General features: G+C 42.4%; 2 protein-coding genes and 1 long non-coding RNA gene across 3 annotated transcripts in view; 1 reads left to right on the forward strand and 2 right to left on the reverse strand.

Annotated features, from left to right (window-relative positions):
• The window catches only part of ralyla (RALY RNA binding protein like a), a 110,305-nt gene extending 101,096 nt beyond the window's left edge, over positions 1-9,209 (forward strand). Inside the window, exon 9 of the mRNA XM_085806087.1 lies at positions 9,186-9,209. The gene's annotated coding sequence lies outside the window, so the exon portion shown is untranslated. The remainder of the gene's footprint in view (positions 1-9,185) is intronic.
• The window catches only part of LOC146970381 (uncharacterized), a 57,784-nt gene that overhangs the window by 16,971 nt on the left and 22,166 nt on the right, over positions 1-18,647 (reverse strand). The window lies entirely within an intron of this gene.
• The window catches only part of LOC146970383 (uncharacterized), a 58,001-nt gene that overhangs the window by 10,864 nt on the left and 28,490 nt on the right, over positions 1-18,647 (reverse strand). The window lies entirely within an intron of this gene.

An 18,647-nucleotide genomic window follows, 5' to 3' on the forward strand; every position in this document is an offset into this window, starting at 1 on the left:
GAACCCAGACCACAGCAATGCTTCAACTTGCAGTGGGGATACTCTATCAAGTGAGCTATTTGCTACCTTGTGTTTTCATCCTTTCCAGAGTTGTCAGGCTGTAAACCAGCCAGCCCCTGCGCACATTTTTATTTTTATTTTCGCACACATCAATCACATGGTCACGCAGCCGTCTGGCCGCATCATTACGCGGCTGTGCTGTGTAATCTACGGCCAGTCCGTCGCTGCCCGTGACCAATGCAGCAACAACAGCGGAGAAGTTTCTAATCAGGCCCGCCGACACCTGTGTTAACCTCATGTTTGACAAGTGGAAATCCCGTTTTCGGTTTATTCATCGCCCGTCGGTGCAGCTGCGCTTAGTGTGTGTGATTTATGTGCGTAATAGGTGGCGTGTGATATAATAATCGATTTACCTGGCATCGATTGATTCAGTTTCAGTACTGTGGTGGTGGACAGCTCCCGTTAAGAGCTTCTTAGGTCCGTGTACGTTTCGTTAGTTTGATTTTTCCTTTAAACCGAACTGTCAGAAAACGAAAGTCAGCTGGTAATTTGGTTTTCCGTTTCAAACCAAAATCCAAAAAACCACAATTCAGGCTGGTTTTTTCGTTTTTTGGTTTTTGGTTTTAAAACGAAAAAACGAGGAAACCAAAATCAAATTACGGTAAAATTTTGATTGTCTTTTTGTTTTTGATCTTAAACAACACATTAACGCCGATGACAGACCGGAAGTGTCGGAACTTCAAAATAAAAGCCCAGTGAATTGCGTTATAGCCACAGACTGTACATGAATGGCCTATAAAATCTTTTTTTTTCTTTGTAAATGTTGTGTTTTGAGCACATGGATACATTTTCACAGCTGTGTTTATTTTTACACATAGCGAAGCTGATCGTTAACTCATCTTCCTCATGTACTGTTCTCCTCGCTGCTCTGGGTCTCTGTCTCCATTGCGCTGTAGCGCTTCGCTTCCACTCAGTCAGATCATTTTCACAGCGGACTTCTGTGACGGCTCCACCATGTCATGAGACAAACATGCAAGAAGTAGCGCAGTTTATTGTGTTTCACCGGCTAGGAGCTGTCATTACGCGCGACCATTACGCACGGCGATTCCCCTCATCTAAGCTGCCAATAGAGTGCCCTGTGCCGGGGAAGGGAGCCTGATGAAATCCCGGACTGTAGCCGAGGTCTGGGACTGGATCTCATGTGACTGAAAAGAGTAGAAAAGAACCATAAAGGGGCCGCTGCCACCTGCCAAATATGCCCGGGGTTGGAGATCTCAGGGTCGGGTTGAGTCTCTGAGAAGAGCTGGTTTATCACCCAGCCCCATGCAGCATTATTCCATAAGGTCGTTACTGCAGCAGATCGTAATATAGCTATATTCCTCAAATAACAAAACAATCAGTCAGTATTCAATTAATAGCCGGGTCTCATATAATGGCGTTCAAGCCATAAAAAAAAATTAATTAATTAATTAAAAACTATCTGCCGCCGCCTGGGACAAACTGAGGAGGAAATTTTCAGAAACTCTTAGTGTCTCTCTCTTCACTGTCTGTGAAGACTGACTGGAGTGAAGCTGACCTCATGTGAAAATGCTCTGACTGACCTGGGAGCGAAGCGCTGCAGCGTGCGCAACGGACAGAGGAGGAAGATGAACTAATGATGAGCTTGGCCGCTAATGTGTAAAAAATAAACACAAAAAAAAAGAAAAAAGAAGATTTCATAGGCTATTTATAGGTTACAGTACAGTCTATGGCTATAACTCAATTCACTGGGCTTTTATTTTGAAGTTCAGACACTTCCAGGCTGTCATCGGCGTTAATGCGGGAGTGAAGCTGACCTCACCCTCTCAGAGAGGGACAGCCTCCGGAGCCCGGTTGGGACCGGAGACGGGCCGCAGAACACGTTGTGAAAATGATCTGACTGAGTGGAAGCGAAGCGCTACAGCGCAGCGGAGAGAGACCCAGCGCAGCGAGGAGAACAGTACATGAGGAAGATGAGTTAACGATCAGCTTCGCTATGTGTAAAAATAAACACAGCTGTGAAAATGTATCCATGTGCTCAAAACACAACATTTACAAAGAAAAAAAAAGATTTTATAGGCCATTCATCTACAGTCTGTGGCAATAACGCAATTCACTGGGCTTTTATTTTGAAGTTCCGACACTTCCGGTCTGTCATCGGCGTTAATGTGTTGTCTATGATCAAAAACAAAAAGACAATCAAAATTTTACCGTAATTTGATTTTGGTTTCCTCGTTTTTTCGTTTTAAAAACAAAAAAACAAAAAACAAAAAACCAGCCTGAATTTTGGTTTTTTGGTTTTTGGTTTGAAACGGAAAACCAAATTACCAGCTGACTTTCGTTTTCTGACAGTTCGGTTTAAAGGAAAAATCAAACTAACGAAACGTACACGGACCTTCTTAAGAAGCTTCTTTGGCGTGATCTTAAAAAGGCAGTTAAGAACGCATCTGGGAAACACCCGTATCTTAGCGCTCCTTCTTAGCCGAACCCTTCTTAAGAGCCTTCTTAAGTCCTTAAGAAAGATCGAATCTGGGAAACGCGGTTTTTGAGAAAAGGGTTCAAGTTGGATCTTTGTGTGCAGCCAGTCATGTATATCGGTCCAGAGTGCTTCAGAAAACATACATTGAAAAAATAAATGATCAGAGGTTTCAGTATCATCACAAAATTCACAATTGTTTGTTTCAAAACCAAATCTCTGTCGAAGAAGTTCACCAGATGGATACACACCATTTAAAATTTTAAAATGGATTTCTTTTGCTTTTGGATTTAGGCTATAGGAAATTTTAAGTATTTAGTGCGTAAAGAATATATGATATCTTTGGGGAAGACTTGTTTAATGGAATTTTTCAAAAAGATAGTAAAGGATGTGTGATGTCATCAAGCATCTTTCTAATTGTTTTATTAGGAATTTTAATACTTTCAAAATCACAGTTTCCAACTAGGAGATGTGGAAGATTAGGAGAGATGTGAGTTGAGTTCGAAACAATCCCTTGAATTAAATTTAAAGTAGGCTCAGGGATGGCTCTCATTATGGAAGCAAAGGAGTTACGATCAACTGCTAGATCATATTCAAAACAAAAATATTCATATGTCATCACACGCCCATCTTCGTCAGTCAAATGAATTAAGGACCAAATACCTTTATCCATCCAGTCCTTTTTATACAACGATTTGTTTTTAACTGTAATGTATCTATTGTTCCATATCGGTGTGTTGTGTGGGGTAAAATTATGATTGTACAAAAGTTTCCAATATAAAAGGACTTGCTGGTGAAACAGGGATAATTTAACAGGAAGTTTCTGAATATGGAAATCACATTTTAACAGAAAATCAATACCACCAAACTTCTTAAAAAATTCTCTGGGGATATGATACCAGAAGCTCTTATTGTTAAGGAAAGATTTTAACCAGTTGATTTTCAGTGTTCCATTGATGAAATCAAAATCGATAGCCTGTAGGCCCCCTTCTTTGTATTCTTTGGTCATTTCTGTTCTTAGCGCATTTTTTTTCTCCAAATATAATCAAAATTAATTTGTTTGACCTTCTTTATGGCTCTGTTAGGAATGGCCAACGAATACGCTGGATAGATACATCTCGATATACTTTCCAACTTAGTAAGAAAGACTCGCCCCAGTAAACTGATGTCTCTCAACAACCAGGAATTAAGTTTAGTTTGACATTCAGTTATTGTTCTCCACACATTCAAATTTTCTCTTTCAGTTGGGTTTTTAGATATATGTATTCCTAAATATTTGACAACTGATCTTATAGGAATGTTGTATGCTTCTGTTAAATCACTTTAATGAATTGGCATCAACTCACATTTGTTCAAATTAAAGTCCCTGGAAAGTGAAATTGGAGTTTTGTTTCAAAATATATTAAAAGTGTTCGAAATGTATTGATAAAAACATGCAAAAAGACCCATTTTTGTGCAGTGCTTAATTTTAGAGGTTAGGGTTTCACAGTTTCACTCTGCTTCAGTGGTCTTTGTTTTTAAGGGCAGGCTTACAGAGGGGGACGCCGTGACGCACTGGCGTCCCTACTTTCATAACTCCTCCCATGTGCACAGTAATATTATAAATACTTCAAGAATGCCAACGAGCGTCTGCTGCCACTACCCCTAGAGCTACCAGCGCCGCCGGAGCTACCAGTCCATTAGCTTGGTCTCTGTCTTAATAAAATGTAATGCAGACTTATCAGGTCATTGTAAAACATTTATTTATTGATGTATATGTGGTGTTATTTGAACCTAGTCTATACAGATCCCAGAGGCAGCGCTGCTCTTATGTGAAACATGAAGCTCCACTTTTAATTCAAACAAACTAATGAGACTGCCACCGTGGGACCAGCCGGCGCTCGGTGGCAAAACTCTAAAAGCTAAAACAGCCACAGTCCAGGTGAACCTCTGCAGCGTCAGTCCCACAGCTCACCGACACAGCAACGGCTACACCGGCAACAAAACCGTGGGCCGCCGCCGTCAGCAGACGAATCTCCGCTTGCCCTGATAGCGTTAGCTCGGCGGCTAGCACTAGGCCCGTCGTCCTGTGCTGACGGTGGCGGCCCTTGTTGTTGTGGTGTAGCCTTCAAGGCTCCCGCTGCTGTGGTGGTGAGCCGTGGGTCCGATGCTGCAGTGGCTCGGGACCATGGAGGCTCGGGGTGAACGAACGGGGCTAGCCGCCGAGCTAACGGTTAGCGCCGGGCTAGTTGAGCTAACGCGTTAGCGCCGGGCTATTAGCCGCCGAGCTAACGCTATCAGGGTAGCGGAGATCCGTGTGCCCCCAGCATATTTCCCTCACTGCTCAGTGTGTATCCGAGACATTCAGATAAGAGCTGGACTCAGACTCAGGCTCAAGCCCGTAGCTGCTCGGGTACGATGTGACAGTTAGCAGTAGGCCATTTGATTGACAGTTGAAACTTGATGAAGCTCAGCAAGTGGGCGGGGCTTATGTGCCTGCAGCAGACATCCAGAGCTGCGAGAACTGCCTCATTTAGTCATGATTTTAAAACCTAACTAGAAAAAGCATTTCCAAGAATGGAAATGGTGTGACTGCTGACAGCAACTGAACGCTGTTGCAGAATTAGCAAATAGTGCAAGCTGTGATCACCATACAAATGTTTGACCAAGGTCAGAATCGAACCCACATCCTCATGGTTATTAGACTTCCACTCTGCCTCTAGGCCACGGTGCACACACAGTTGCAGAGACTGTTGTCTGTTAATGATCTGCACACTGTCAACATCAAGAAAGCTTGAGAGTCAAGCTTGAATGACTTAGAATGAAAATGTCTGTGAATTTCAGGCTGAGCACTAACCATATGGCCACAGAGAACCTGAGTTACAATGAGCTTTATACTATGAGGAATCAAAGACTGTCCAATGACAGCTGAATAATTGGAATCAAAAGTCAAGCAATGAAGTGAAAAGACTGAGGCAGGAATCGAACCCATGACCATATGATCACTAAACCTTTACTCTGCCACTCGGCTACAGAGAGCACACTGCTTACAAAACTGTTGTCATTCATTGTAATGTGATGATGTGCTGCAAACTGGTATGAGTAATCAAGGAGATAACAAACACCTGTAACCAATTGAAGGCGGGGGAGGAGAGCAGAATTCAACATAACATAACAAGAGTTCTTCCCTTGGATTTGAACCAGTGACCTTAGGGTTGGCAAACATCCACCCTAACCCCTACACTACAGTGGAGTTGCGAAGAAGAGAGGTTGAGACTTTGATGAATGTGAGATTTTTTGTGAAAAAGTTAAATATTTTAAAAAGTATAAATAGTTAAAAAGAGAAAAGTAATGCCGATAAAGTTCAAAAAAAGCTGCACGTTTTGATATATGAATTGTTGAAATAGCACAAAGTATGAAGGACTAGAAGAAGACCGTAAAAAGGCGGAAGAAAATGGCCAAACAGAAGAACAATAGTGTGACTGCTTCAGCAGTCACACTAATTAGTGTGAATGCTGGAAGCATTCACACTATTGTTATTCTGTTTTCTTCATACTTTTTCTTATTATTCTGAGTTCTTCTTCCCTTTTTTGGACTTCTTCTAGTCCTTCATACTTTGTGCGATTTCAACAATTCATATATCAAAACGTGCAGCTTTTTTAAAACTTTATCGGCATTACTTTTCTCTTTTTAACTATTTATACTTTTTAAAATATTTAACTTTTTCTGCAGTTTTTTTCCCATAGGATTTGCATTGAAAACGTCTTCAAACTTTTAAAATCTTCTTACTTCTTTGAACCTCTAAAACTTCAGCATACTTTCTCCCACAGACTCCATTTGACTTTTAAACTGTAGACAAACTTTTAATCTATTCACATATTACTCAGCTTATTGATATCTTCAACAGTTTTTAGGTATTTGGCTGTTTTAAAATCATTAAAATTTTCGACAAAATCCAGCTTTATAATGGTTGTGTATTGCGCTTAACGAGCAGGGCTTAGAGTGAGTGACATCATCGTTAGAGTGAGAGGGATCGAAAAAACATTCAGGATTTTTTCTGGATAAATTGCCAGCACGGCCACAAATTAAACTCTAGACACATGATTTCCTCACCGGTTTGTAGCCACACTTGTCGTCTCTCATCTGATGTGCTCAAAAAAGCAGACAGACTTACAGAATTGTCTCCGTGAGCCTAATTGTGCAGCTAGACCTGCTCCAGTGGCTCATCCACTTCAATATAAAAGTAGGAGCTGATTTTTTTAGAAAAACAGAAATGACCCCCTTTTCTACCCTGCGATTCTGAGAAAAGTTTTTGCCCTACAAACATTTAATGCACATCAATGTGCTCAGGAAGGTCTCCTCTCCCAGTAGTCATGGCCACATTCTGATAAGAGTTACGGTTCTCTTTTACTGGGCTGATTTGGGAAGCTGCTCTGAGCTCAAATCTCTCTGCTCTGCTCTGCTCTGTGTGCAGTTGGTCCAGCTGTAGTGGCCAGCTCGTTATCAAAGTCTATAAATAGAACAGGTCAGGTGCAGCCTGGCCGCTCGTTAAGATGTTTTTAAACACAGCCCCACACAGACACATGATAAACCAGACTGACAGAGGATGTCCACGCACAAACACAGGCATCACACTCACACAGACAGACACACACAGACACTCACACACAGTCACACATGCACGCATACACAAACACACAAACACACAAACACAACACTGTTCCACACAGTAAAATGTAAGCAGTTAGTTGAGTCGCCATGGTAACTTCTGAGGGCAGGCTGCCACACAGGTGTAATCAATCAGATCATTAGGGAGAGAGGAGTTTTGTGGCGCTTATCAACAGTTTTACTTTCTGCACATTTACACGCAGACAGAGAGACCGTCAGACACACACACCCAGACACACACACACAGGTTTTCAGCTCAAATTCATCAGCCTCTCAATTACTTTATACTTTTGATGTAAACATCTCCAACAATTTATTTTTTTCTCATGAATTTCAGTTCAGATGTTTAGTCTTTCCACCTCTATTAATAGTAGTACAATTACAGGTGGAGCCTGGGATATAGGATGCAGCTTTTAACATGTGTCAAATCTATCTATCTATCTATCTATCTATCTATCTATCTATCTATCTATCTATCTATCTATCTATCTATCTATCTATCTATCTATGGCCGAAACACCTGATGAAGCTGGGGCACACAACTGATGATGTGTCGAGCTGGTGGCACCGCACGATCAGTGCCTAAGTCCACCCCACCCAAGAGGACCTCAACTGCTGTGCTGATTAATTTACTTTGGGATCTATAACAACTAGTCCTATTAAGAAGTCTGATGTCTGGTGTCAAAACCAGTGACCGCTGCGAAAGGGCAGATGACAACCTGGGAAAGACCTGGTGACAGCCTGGAGAGACTGCTGACAGGAGGGAAATAGACCCCAACGGGGCTGGCATGGGCTAGCTACCCATGCTGGCAGGAGCCTTTCACCTTACAGTGATTTGGATCCACCCAACTATTTGCTACGAAAAGTTCTAAAGGAAAAATACCCCTTGAGTCTGCGAGAGCAGGGGTGGAAGAAGACTCATCGGCGGACCACACGGCTACGGACCTTGCAATGGAAACGACAACGAATGAAATGATCAGCATGGAAGTTGAAGGAGCAACAGCACTGGCAGGACATAAGTTACAAAGCTGCATCTGTGGCTGGAAAAAGATAACATCAGAAAAGGGGCTAAAGATCCATCAGGGTAGGAAAAAGTGCTTGAGAGAGCGAAGCGAGGGGCCTCGCATTGACCACTACTTCCTTAGAGGTAGGGCAAATCAGTCGAGTGAAGCCCAGTGGCAGGATACTCACCACAGTTCACAGGGTATCAGAACCCCAGACGAAGCCCAACCAAGCACCGATCCACCAACGGACCTCGGTCCAGAGCCCACTCAGCCACAGACTGCAGTAGAGAGGAAGATGGATGGACGTAAGCCTCAGATACTGTGGCCTAAATCCTGCCAGAAACAGGAGTGGGAATCCACAGACACAGACCTTGTCCATCTCTTAGAAGGTCTGAAGGGGTGCGTGGGAAGAAAGCTGGACAGGATCGGAGATGTGATCTACAGCTATGGAGCAGAGAGGTTTGGGGTGAAAAGGCAGAACCAGAGGACACAGAAGGAGTCATCAGCCCATCTGAAGTCCAGGAGGCAGCAGGAGATCGAGAGACTGGTGAAGGAAAGAAGGTGCCTGAGGAAACAGTGGAAGAAGGCAACAGAAGGGGAAAGAAAAGGACTTGAAGCACTGCAGGGTGACATCAAGCAGCGCCTGGCAACACTGCGCCGTGCAGAATGCTTGAGAAAGCAACATAAGAAGAAGGAACGAACGAGGACTGCCTTCTACAGAGATCCCTACAAGTTCGCTAAAGACCTCTTTGTCAAGGAGAAAACTGGGACCCTCAAAGCACCCATAAGGGAACTAGAGGAGCACCTGAGGAAGACCTACTCGGACAAAGAGAGGCATGTGCCAGTCAGCATTCCGGATGACATGCCACCAATCCAGCCACCTGAGCACCAGATGGAAACAAGGCCCCCTACATGGAGTGAAGTTGAGAGCACAGTGAAGCGGGCAAGAACAGCCTCAGCCCCTGGGCCCAACGGCATTCCATATAGGCTCTATAAGAACACGCCGGGTGTCTTGAAGTACCTCTGGAAGCTGATGAAAGTGGCATGGGAGAAAGGAAGCATACCAAAGGCATGGCGAAGGGCAGGAGGGATCCTGATCCCTAAAGAGAAGAACTCCTCAACCATCGACCAATTCCGCCAGATCAGTCTTCTGAATGTGGAAGGAAAGATTTTCTTCAGTGTTGTGGCCCAGAGGCTCTCAGCATTCCTGCAGAAGAACAACTTTGTTGACACCTCAGTGCAGAAGGCAGGGATAAGTGGTTTCTCAGGATGTCTGGAACACGCAAATGTCATCTGGCACCAAGTACAGACGGCCAAGAAGGAGAAGAAAGACCTGCATGTGGTTTTTTTAGATCTTGCCAATGCCTTCGGGTCGGTGCCTCATGAGTTTTTGTGGACCGCGTTCAACTTCTTCCAAGTCCCAGAGGACATCACCAGGCTGGTCAAAGCCTACTTCCAGGACCTCCAGTTCTGTGTCACAGGACAGGCTAGTACAACTGCCTGGCAGCACCTGGAGACAGGCATAATGGCGGGCTGCACCATCTCCCCACTGGCGTTTACCATGGCAATGGAGCTCATCATTCGCGCATCGCGATGGGTGGTTGGAGGGGAGCGTTTGAAGAGCGGGTTGCGCCTTCCTCCAATCAGGGCGTACATGGACGACATGACGACAATTACAACAACAAGCGCATGCACCAAGCGACTGCTGGATAAACTCCAAGGAAACATCAAATGGGCACGAATGGAGATAAAACCCAGCAAATCTCGCAGTATCTCCATTGTCAAAGGCCAACTTGCAAATGAGAGGTTCCACGTCAACGGCGAGCCAATACCAACAGTTCTGGAGAAGCCAATCAAAAGCCTTGGCCGCTGGTATAGTGCAGAACTTAAAGACTCGAAGCAGGTGGAACAACTCAGGCAGGATACCATCACGGGCCTCAAGCAGATTAACAACACTGCTCTCCCGGGGAAATTAAAGCTGTGGTGCTTTCAGTTTGGACTGCTGCCCCGTCTTATGTGGCCAATCTCCATCTATGAGGTCACCTTATCCCACGCCAATCGACTAGAGAGACTGGTGAATGCACAGGTGAGGAAGTGGCTTGGACTGCCAAAATGCCTTAGTAGCATTGGCCTGTATGGCAACGGAGCCCTCTCCCTACCAATCTCAAGCATGGTGGAGGAGTACAAATGTGCCAAAACAAGGCTGGAGATGACCCTCACAGAATCCCGAGATCCTTTCGTCAGAGGTGCTGCTCCAACCCTAGCAACGGGGAGGAAATGGAAGCCATCTGCAGCAGTCGCAGTTGCAAAGACCGCCCTCAGACACCGGGATATAGTGGGGCACGTCCAACATGGCAGAGGGGGGCTTGGTTTGGAAGCAACAACACCCACATGGCAAAAGGCTACTCCAACCGAACGGCGGCACATGGTAGTGGAGGAGGTGCGCCATCAGGAGGAAGCAGCTAGGTGTGCCAAAGCAGTCTCCCAAGCTCAGCAAGGCCGCTGGATGAAGTGGGAGGGTGTGGAGAGGAGGAAAATCACCTGGAACGAGTTGTGGAGCATGGAGTCTAACAGGTTGAGTTTCATCATAAGAGCCACATATGATGTCCTGCCTTCTCCAACCAACCTTCATCTTTGGTATGGAGAGGACCCAGCCTGTCACCAATGTGCAGCCTCAGCAACCCTCAAACACATCTTGGTGGGTTGCAAAGCCAGCCTGACCCAAGGAAGATACACCTGGCGCCACAACCAGGTCTTAAAGTGTTTGGCTGCCGAACTTGAGAACAAGAGGGTATCCACCAATGCCATTCCTCTAAACGCCCAGTCTACCGTCCCACAGAAAATGTTTGTCCGGGAAGGGGAGAAACGGCGGACCAAGTCATCTCCCCCGGAATCTGGCCCATTGAGCGCAGCCCGGGATTGGGAAATGCGGGTGGACCTCAACCAGAGGCTCACCTTTCCACCCGAAATTGCAGCAACCAATCTGCGACCAGACCTGGTCCTCTGGTCCAAATCCTGCCGGCATGTTTTCATCGTTGAGCTGACTGTCCCGTGGGAGGATGCCATCGATGAGGCATTTGAACGGAAGAGGCTGCGGTATGCCAACTTAGCAGCTGAAGCAGAGGGGCGAGGCTGGAACGTGAAGGTGTGGCCAGTGGAGGTCGGCTGCAGAGGCTTTGTAGCAAGGTCCACCACAAGGCTCCTGAAGGAGGTGGGGATCAGAGGACAGGCCCAACGGAAGGCAATCAAAGAACTTGCCGCTGCAGCAGAGCGGAGCAGTCACTGGCTGTGGCTGAAACGCAGGGACGCAACATGGGCTGCCAAGTGACCGTGCGGTGCCACCGCTTGACACTCACCCAGGTCTGATCAGCCTGTGGTGGGCCAACCCCAGCAGAGGGTGTATTGTGTTAAGTGGCCGAAACACCTGATGAAGCTGGGGCACACAACTGATGATGTGTCGAGCTGGTGGCACCGCACGATCAGTGCCTAAGTCCACCCCACCCAAGAGGACCTCAACTGCTGTGCTGATTAATTTACTTTGGGATCTATAACAACTAGTCCTATTAAGAAATCTATCTATCTATCTATCTATCTATCTATCTATCTATCTATCTATCTATCTATCTATCTATCTATCTATCTATCTATCTATCTATCTATCTATCTATCTATCTATCTCTTTTTTCAAACCCTTTGTCTCTTTTTTCTCTTTTTCTTTCCTTCTTTTACTCCTTCATTTGTATTTTACATAACTTATTTCTATATTTCCCTCTCTATCCATCCATCCATCCATCTACTTCGTTCTATCTATCATCCCCCTCTCTCTTTTTCTTCTTTCTTTCTTTCTTTCTTTCTTTCTTTCTTCTACCCCATTTCTTTTTACTTCTTTGTGTCTTTCTACTCCTTTTCTCTTTCTTTGTTTCTATCCCATTTCTTTCTTTCTTTCTACCGCTCTCCGTATATCTCTCTCTTTCATTTATCCACCCCAATTTCTTTCCTTCTTTCTTACTACCCCTCTGTCTCTTTCATTCATTCTCTATTCTCTTTATCTTCTATCTTTCTGTTTTTCTTTCCTTTGTCTTTCTCTATCTACCCTTCTCTCTGTGTCTTTTTCTTTCTTTCTGTTCTTTCTTTCTTTCTTTCTTTCTTTCTTTCTTTCTTTCTCCATCTACCCTTCCCATTTTCTTTCTTTCCTTCTGTCCTTTTCTTTTTTCTCTCTTGTTCCAATCTTTTTCTTTCTTTCTTTCTTTCTTTCTACTCCTTTTCTCTTTCTTTGTTTCTACCCCATTTCTTTCTTTCTTTCTTTCTTTCTTTCTTTCTTTCTTTCTTTCTTTCTTTCTACCGCTCTCTGTATATCTCTCTCTTTCATTTATCCACCCCAATTTCTTTACTTCTTTCTTACTACCCCTCTGTCTCTTTCATTCATTCTCTATTCTCTTTATCTTCTATTATTCTGTTTTTCTTACCTTTTTCTTTCTCTATCTACCCTTCTCTCTGTGTCTTTTTCTTTCTTTCTGTCCTTTTGTTCTTTCTTTCTTTCTTTCTTTCTTTCTCCATCTACCCTTCCGATTTTCTTTCTTTCCTTCTGTCCTTCTCTTTTTTCTCTCTTGTTTCTTTCTTTCTTTCTTTCTTTCTTTCTTTCTTTCTTTCTTTCTTTCTTTCTTTCTTTCTTTCTTCAGCTCATTTAGCATTGTTTCAACAATTTCTTCAGCTCATTCAGCATTGCTTTCAGCATTCACACCATTTCCATTCTTGGAAATGTTTTTTCTAGTTTCACCTACTAAACGAATTTTTCTAGCATCCAAAATTGGCAGGATGGTTAATAGGACATATGTCTGGGATGTGATTAACTCAGAAAACGAATCCAGTGTCACTTTTCAGGGACTTTAAGTTTAAGCCCAGAGGCATTGGAAAACATAGGCTATTAATTGCTTGTATTATCTTGGGGGTCTCAGTTAGGTGTTTCATAAAGATGGTCGTGTCGTCTGCCAGTTGGCTAATGACAACAGGTAGCCCCACAACATTTAAAGGAGCAATATCTGAATTTTTAATAAAAATAGAGAGCATTTCTGTGGCAATTATAAAGAGGAATGGAGAGATAGGGCAGCCTTGTTTGACCCCACGTTTGATAGCAAATGTTGGTGATGTACCTCCCGGTAATGAAATGGAGCTATTTGCATTATCATAAAGAGACTCTATGGTAGTTCGAAATTTGTTCCCAAAGCCTAAAAGTTTTAAACAATGAAAAATAAAGGGGTGTTCGATAGAGTCGAAGGCTTTATAAAAATCAAGGAATAAAATAAAGCCATCATCATCTATTAAATGTTTATAATCCAGGAGATCGATCACCAAATGGATGTTGTTGTGAATGGATCTATCTTTCATAAATCCTGATTGGGAGTCGCTTATAATTGTATCTAATTTACTCTTTAATCTATTGGCATAAGCAAGGGTTACAATTTTATAATCAGTGTTCACTAATGTGATGGGTCTAAGATTATCCAATATTTTGGAGTCTTTACCGGGTTTGGGGATTAAAGTAATTACACCCTGTTTCATAGTGGGAGGAAAAGACAAATTATCAGTAGCTTCCTTTAACATGAGAATAAAAGGATTTTTTAACAGATCCCAAAAGTGTCGGTAGAAATTAGATGTAAGGCCATCACAGCCGGGAGATTTATTTAAAGACAGGTTGTCTACAGCTTTATCCAGCTCAAAAATAGTAATATCAGCTTCACATAACTCTGCAAAATCATCATCAATACAGGGGATCAGATCCTTAAAGCAGATATCAGTGGAATGTTTTTGTTAATATAAGTCCTAAATAGTCCTATTTTCCGTCAGCAATCACTTACATGAAGTATTTCAGCCTAAACACGAGTCTCTCCGTCACTCTGCTCTGCTGTAACCCAAGGAGAAAATTTTCCTTGTGGGATACAAGTGTTATCCAATGAGGGGAGAGAACGGCATGAAGGGCTGTGTGTGCAGCCAAGGGATGCGCGTGAATGTGGTGACGTAGCACGAGGACCAATTGATGCCTGACAAGGGCGGGGGCTGCTAACTCATGGTGCGTTCAAGGAAACTCGTACTTTGTGTTTTTCCTTCCTGTGAAGTCATACCAGTTCGATCTGGTACGAGTTCACGGGTCGGAAGTTACGAGTGGCCGTTATAGGGAACTTTCACAGACAACAGGACGGTAAAAACACGAGCTACGGGTTACCTGGAACGCTACCAAGTCGTAGTTGTGACTTGAAGCTGTAACTTACGGTTTCAAAAGCCTGCCTTGAACACAGCATTAGCCGAAACGGCCGTGCCGATGATATCTGCTTTAATATGGTTGAAAAAAGAGTCTGAATCAACTGCAGAGAAGGCAGACGAGTATAACTTACTGTAAAAGGAAATAAATTCCTTTGAAATCAAGGTTGGATCTGTAGTTGGTTTTGAATCAATAAGGTTTTAATTGAATTTCTCTCTTGCCTTCTTTTTTCTAAACGACAAAAATAAGCTGTACTTCTTTCACCATCTTCGATCCATTTAGCTCTGGATCTTATGTAGGCCCCTTCTGCTTTTTTGAGATAAATCTCATCAAGCTTTGTTTGCAGAGTTAGTAATTTATGTTTATCATTGTCAGTTGGCGATGCCTTATTACAATGAATGTTTATTTCTTTAATTAAATTAAGTTCTGCTAGTTTGTTATTTTTGTGAAATGATTTCCCAAAAGTAATGGAAAATTCTCGAATTTTGAATTTTAAAAACTCCCACTTTGAAACATAGGATATTATAGTGTCATCAGCCATCATTTCAGCAATTAGAGATTTTATACCATCACAATATGCTTGACAATTTAATAAGGATGAGTTGAATTTCCAGTAGCCCTTGTTTCTGCAGCAGCCACCAGGGGGTTTAAAACTCAACTTAATAACCGAGTGATCAGATAAAGGAGCTGCTGACATACAGCAGTCTGAGACAGAATGCATCATTGAAGCAGAAATTAACCAAAAGTCGATTCTGGATTTTAATGTATTATTAGGTTTGAACCAGGAGTATTGTTTACTGTTGGGGTGTACAAGGCGCCAGGGGTCTACTTGCCACAGAAATGAGATAAGGCAGGGTTCTGAGAGCTGTGTTGACATTTAGAAGGGTATCTATCCAGATGTTCATCAAAAACCATGTTGTAATCTCCTCCCACAATTACATTTGCATGTGGGTAGGTGAGTTTTAGATTTTTAATATTATCAGAAAGCTCTGTAAGTAACAATTTATTTTGAGCTGGGTTGTTAAAGCCATAGATATTAGCGAGAATATTATACTGTTCATCAATGTTCAAAACACAGATTAGCCAGTGACCATTATTACTAGATTTAGAGGCCACCAATTTACCAGGAGAGTTACAGAAAAGAATGGCCAGCCCAGCTGATTTTGTGGAGCCATGGTCAAAAATGATTTTATCTCCCCATTGATTACTCCAGAATTTTTCATCATCCGGTTTTGAGTGCGTTTCTTGTAATAAAATAAAGTTTGCTTTCTCGCCCTTACAAAATAAAAAAATAGATTTTCTCTTAGTGATATCTCTTAAGCCCCTAGCATTCAAGGAAATACAGGAAAAATCAACATTCATTTTAAACCACGACTAGCAACCGCTAGTGAACAGTAAGAAGTCCAACTGAGTGAAAAGTAGAAAATGAGAAAAAGCCCGCAAAGATAAGTGTGGGCAGTGTCCCTTCAATATTAGAAAAAAATAAAATTCCCAACAGAAATCACACAGCATGCAACATTTTACTGTGATCTGTATTTTTCTGTAAATTGTATTTTATTGTGATTGTATTGTGAGTTTTATGTTGGGACTACAGATGGAAATTAGCCCTAGTGGCTAAATCTGGTACGACCATCTCTTCTCTGCTCTTGATTAATGGTATTGTACATGGTCCCGTAATAATAAACTAAACTAATAATAATAGAGAGATGGGATAAAGTCACCTACTTGTTGATCTAATTTAAACATTAGAGGAAGTAAATTAAATCCAGATTGCAAAAATCATTTGTATTTGAATATAGTTTTTTTTTCTCATTAATTAGGATATTTCATAGGGTAAAAAACAGCTGAAAAACTATACTAGCCTTATAACATACTACCAAATTGTAGTAGTATTATAATATCAGGGATCTAGACCATAGACTGTATATTAAAAAAGACTCTAGACTAACCTTTTTTCACAAGAAGCACACCGGCCCCTATAACTTAAAATTTTAGGAGTGCAAGCAGAATATTTAAAGGTGCACACCATAAATCGACTTGCTAAGCAAATATTCACATTTCCTTTTTAAAGGTACTTTATTAGTCACATATACAGCTAGTACAGTGAAATTCTTTCTCTGCATTTAACCCATCCCTGAGGAGCAGTGGGCAGCCGCGGTGCAGCGCCCGGGGACCAACTCCAGATTATGAGCCAGTGCCTTTGGTCAGGGGCACTGACTGGAGGATTAACCTAGCCAGTTAGTGGTGGGGGAAACGGGAGCACCCGGAGGAAACCCACGCAGACACGGGGAGAACATGCAAACTCCACACAGAAAGGCCCTGGGCGGCCTGGGATTCGAACCCAGGACCTTCTTGCTGTGAGGCAACAGTGCTAACCACTGTGCCACCGTGCCGCTCTTTCTTTCATGATTCTCACACACATTGGTCTGACACCTGTAATGACAGATTTCAGATTCTTTATCACCCACTAAGCCAGTTGTGGAGAGGTTCTGGGGGTTGGGCTGCTCACAGGAAACAGTTGTGGCTCCATCCCAGGCCTCACACCGAGCAGCCCTGGGCCACCCAGTCATCGACAGACAGACCTACCAAATGGCCTGGCTGGGCCAACCGATGAGGATTTGTTTATTTTTCATCCTTTGGTGGTGGTGGTGGGGAAATTGTTCAGCACAAGCTGTTAGAACCTTTGATTTGTCATGTGTCAGTGTTCGCCTGCGGGGAATGTGTACTGTATATAATCAAAGTGTATTATTCCTCATGGGGATATAGTCCACGCTCTGTCCGTGTCTAAGGTAATACTATGCCCTGCTTTATGAAGTCATACCAGGAACAATAATGTGCATGTAAAAGTGCAGGTTAACATGACACAGAGCAGAAAGTGAACTTAAGTAAAATATCTCTTGTAGTCATCGCATGAAAAGAGGAATCAGTAGATGCACAGATACAGTATTTCCCTTCAGAAAACCTTAAAATCAGTATATTGAACTCATTTATAATCCTGCAGCTTATTTTAACCACATTTAACTATCTCATATACATTTTGTTACTGTATGTAAAATCTTAATATGACAAGAAAAATAACCAGTAAGCAGCTGTGTAAAACTATGTCCCAATGAAGTTCAGCGTTAAAAAGTGTCAGCCAGCATTTTGGTTGAAGAGAATTGCATATAGTTCTTTGTCAAACAACATGCATGGTTGCCCATAATGTTGGACTCTTCTCTCTCTTTTTTTCCCCCTTTTTTTTACCTATTCTCATAAGATCATTGTGACAATGTGATTAATTCTTAATAGATAAAATGTATAATCTCTCAAAACCTTATTGATCAGTGTTACATGTTACTGTGAAAATTAAACCACAATTAACCTTTGCAAACCGTGTATTAAACTAAATTGGGGATATTGATAAATAGAATTGTGGGTTTGTTTAAATTTTTCAACATGGAAACTTTAACAGAAACACGTGTCCGAGGGGATTTCCTGCATAAGAATGTCCAATATTAATCTTTTAAATGTCACCCAGTCACCTATGGCCACCACTGACACAGATCAATGTGTTAAAGCATTGTGGCATACTGTCCACAAGCATTACTTCTTTTCACCTGGGTAACTGGGACTCAGTAATCATTACACCTGACTGAATAATTGGAAACAAAAAGACAAATGTGTCTGAAAACAAAATAGGCAACGATGCATTTGCATTTTACAGGGTCAGCGCACAATTAGATGTAACTGCACCAGAGCTAGTTGATGGCGTATATCCGTTGTCCAAATGATCTAGTCAGGAATCTTACAAGGTGGGAACTGTGTATAGGCAATACAGACTTTAACTTCCTCAACTGTTTAGAAAATATAGAAGAGAACAGTATTTGCCAACACACATTGTTTATCAGTGAGAGCTGATTTATCTTGAAACACTTGTCTCATAAACATGACTTAACTGAATGGAAGATGAATGATAGTTCAAAGTTCTGACTGTAAAACCAACTGAACTGGACTGGAGAAAACACGTTTAGGAAATCAGCATGCTGAGCACAAAATATTCCCATTTTTCTATAATTTTTCCAATTTATGAGCCACTTCTTCATTTGGCAAGAAGAAGAACATAAAGTTGAAGGTGACACTTTTCACCAGTGTGGGAACTAATGTGACTCAGCTGACACCGACGGCACCGAGTGTGATAAGGTTCACTGTGGTTCACACTATTGACAGGGGAAGTTAAGACTTCCCAGCAATTATTAAGATATGACAA

The sequence above is a fragment of the Trachurus japonicus genome, chromosome 17, assembly GCF_045865225.1.
Source record: "Trachurus japonicus isolate A0001 chromosome 17, Traja_1.0".
Classification (NCBI taxonomy): Eukaryota; Metazoa; Chordata; class Actinopteri; order Carangiformes; family Carangidae; genus Trachurus; species Trachurus japonicus.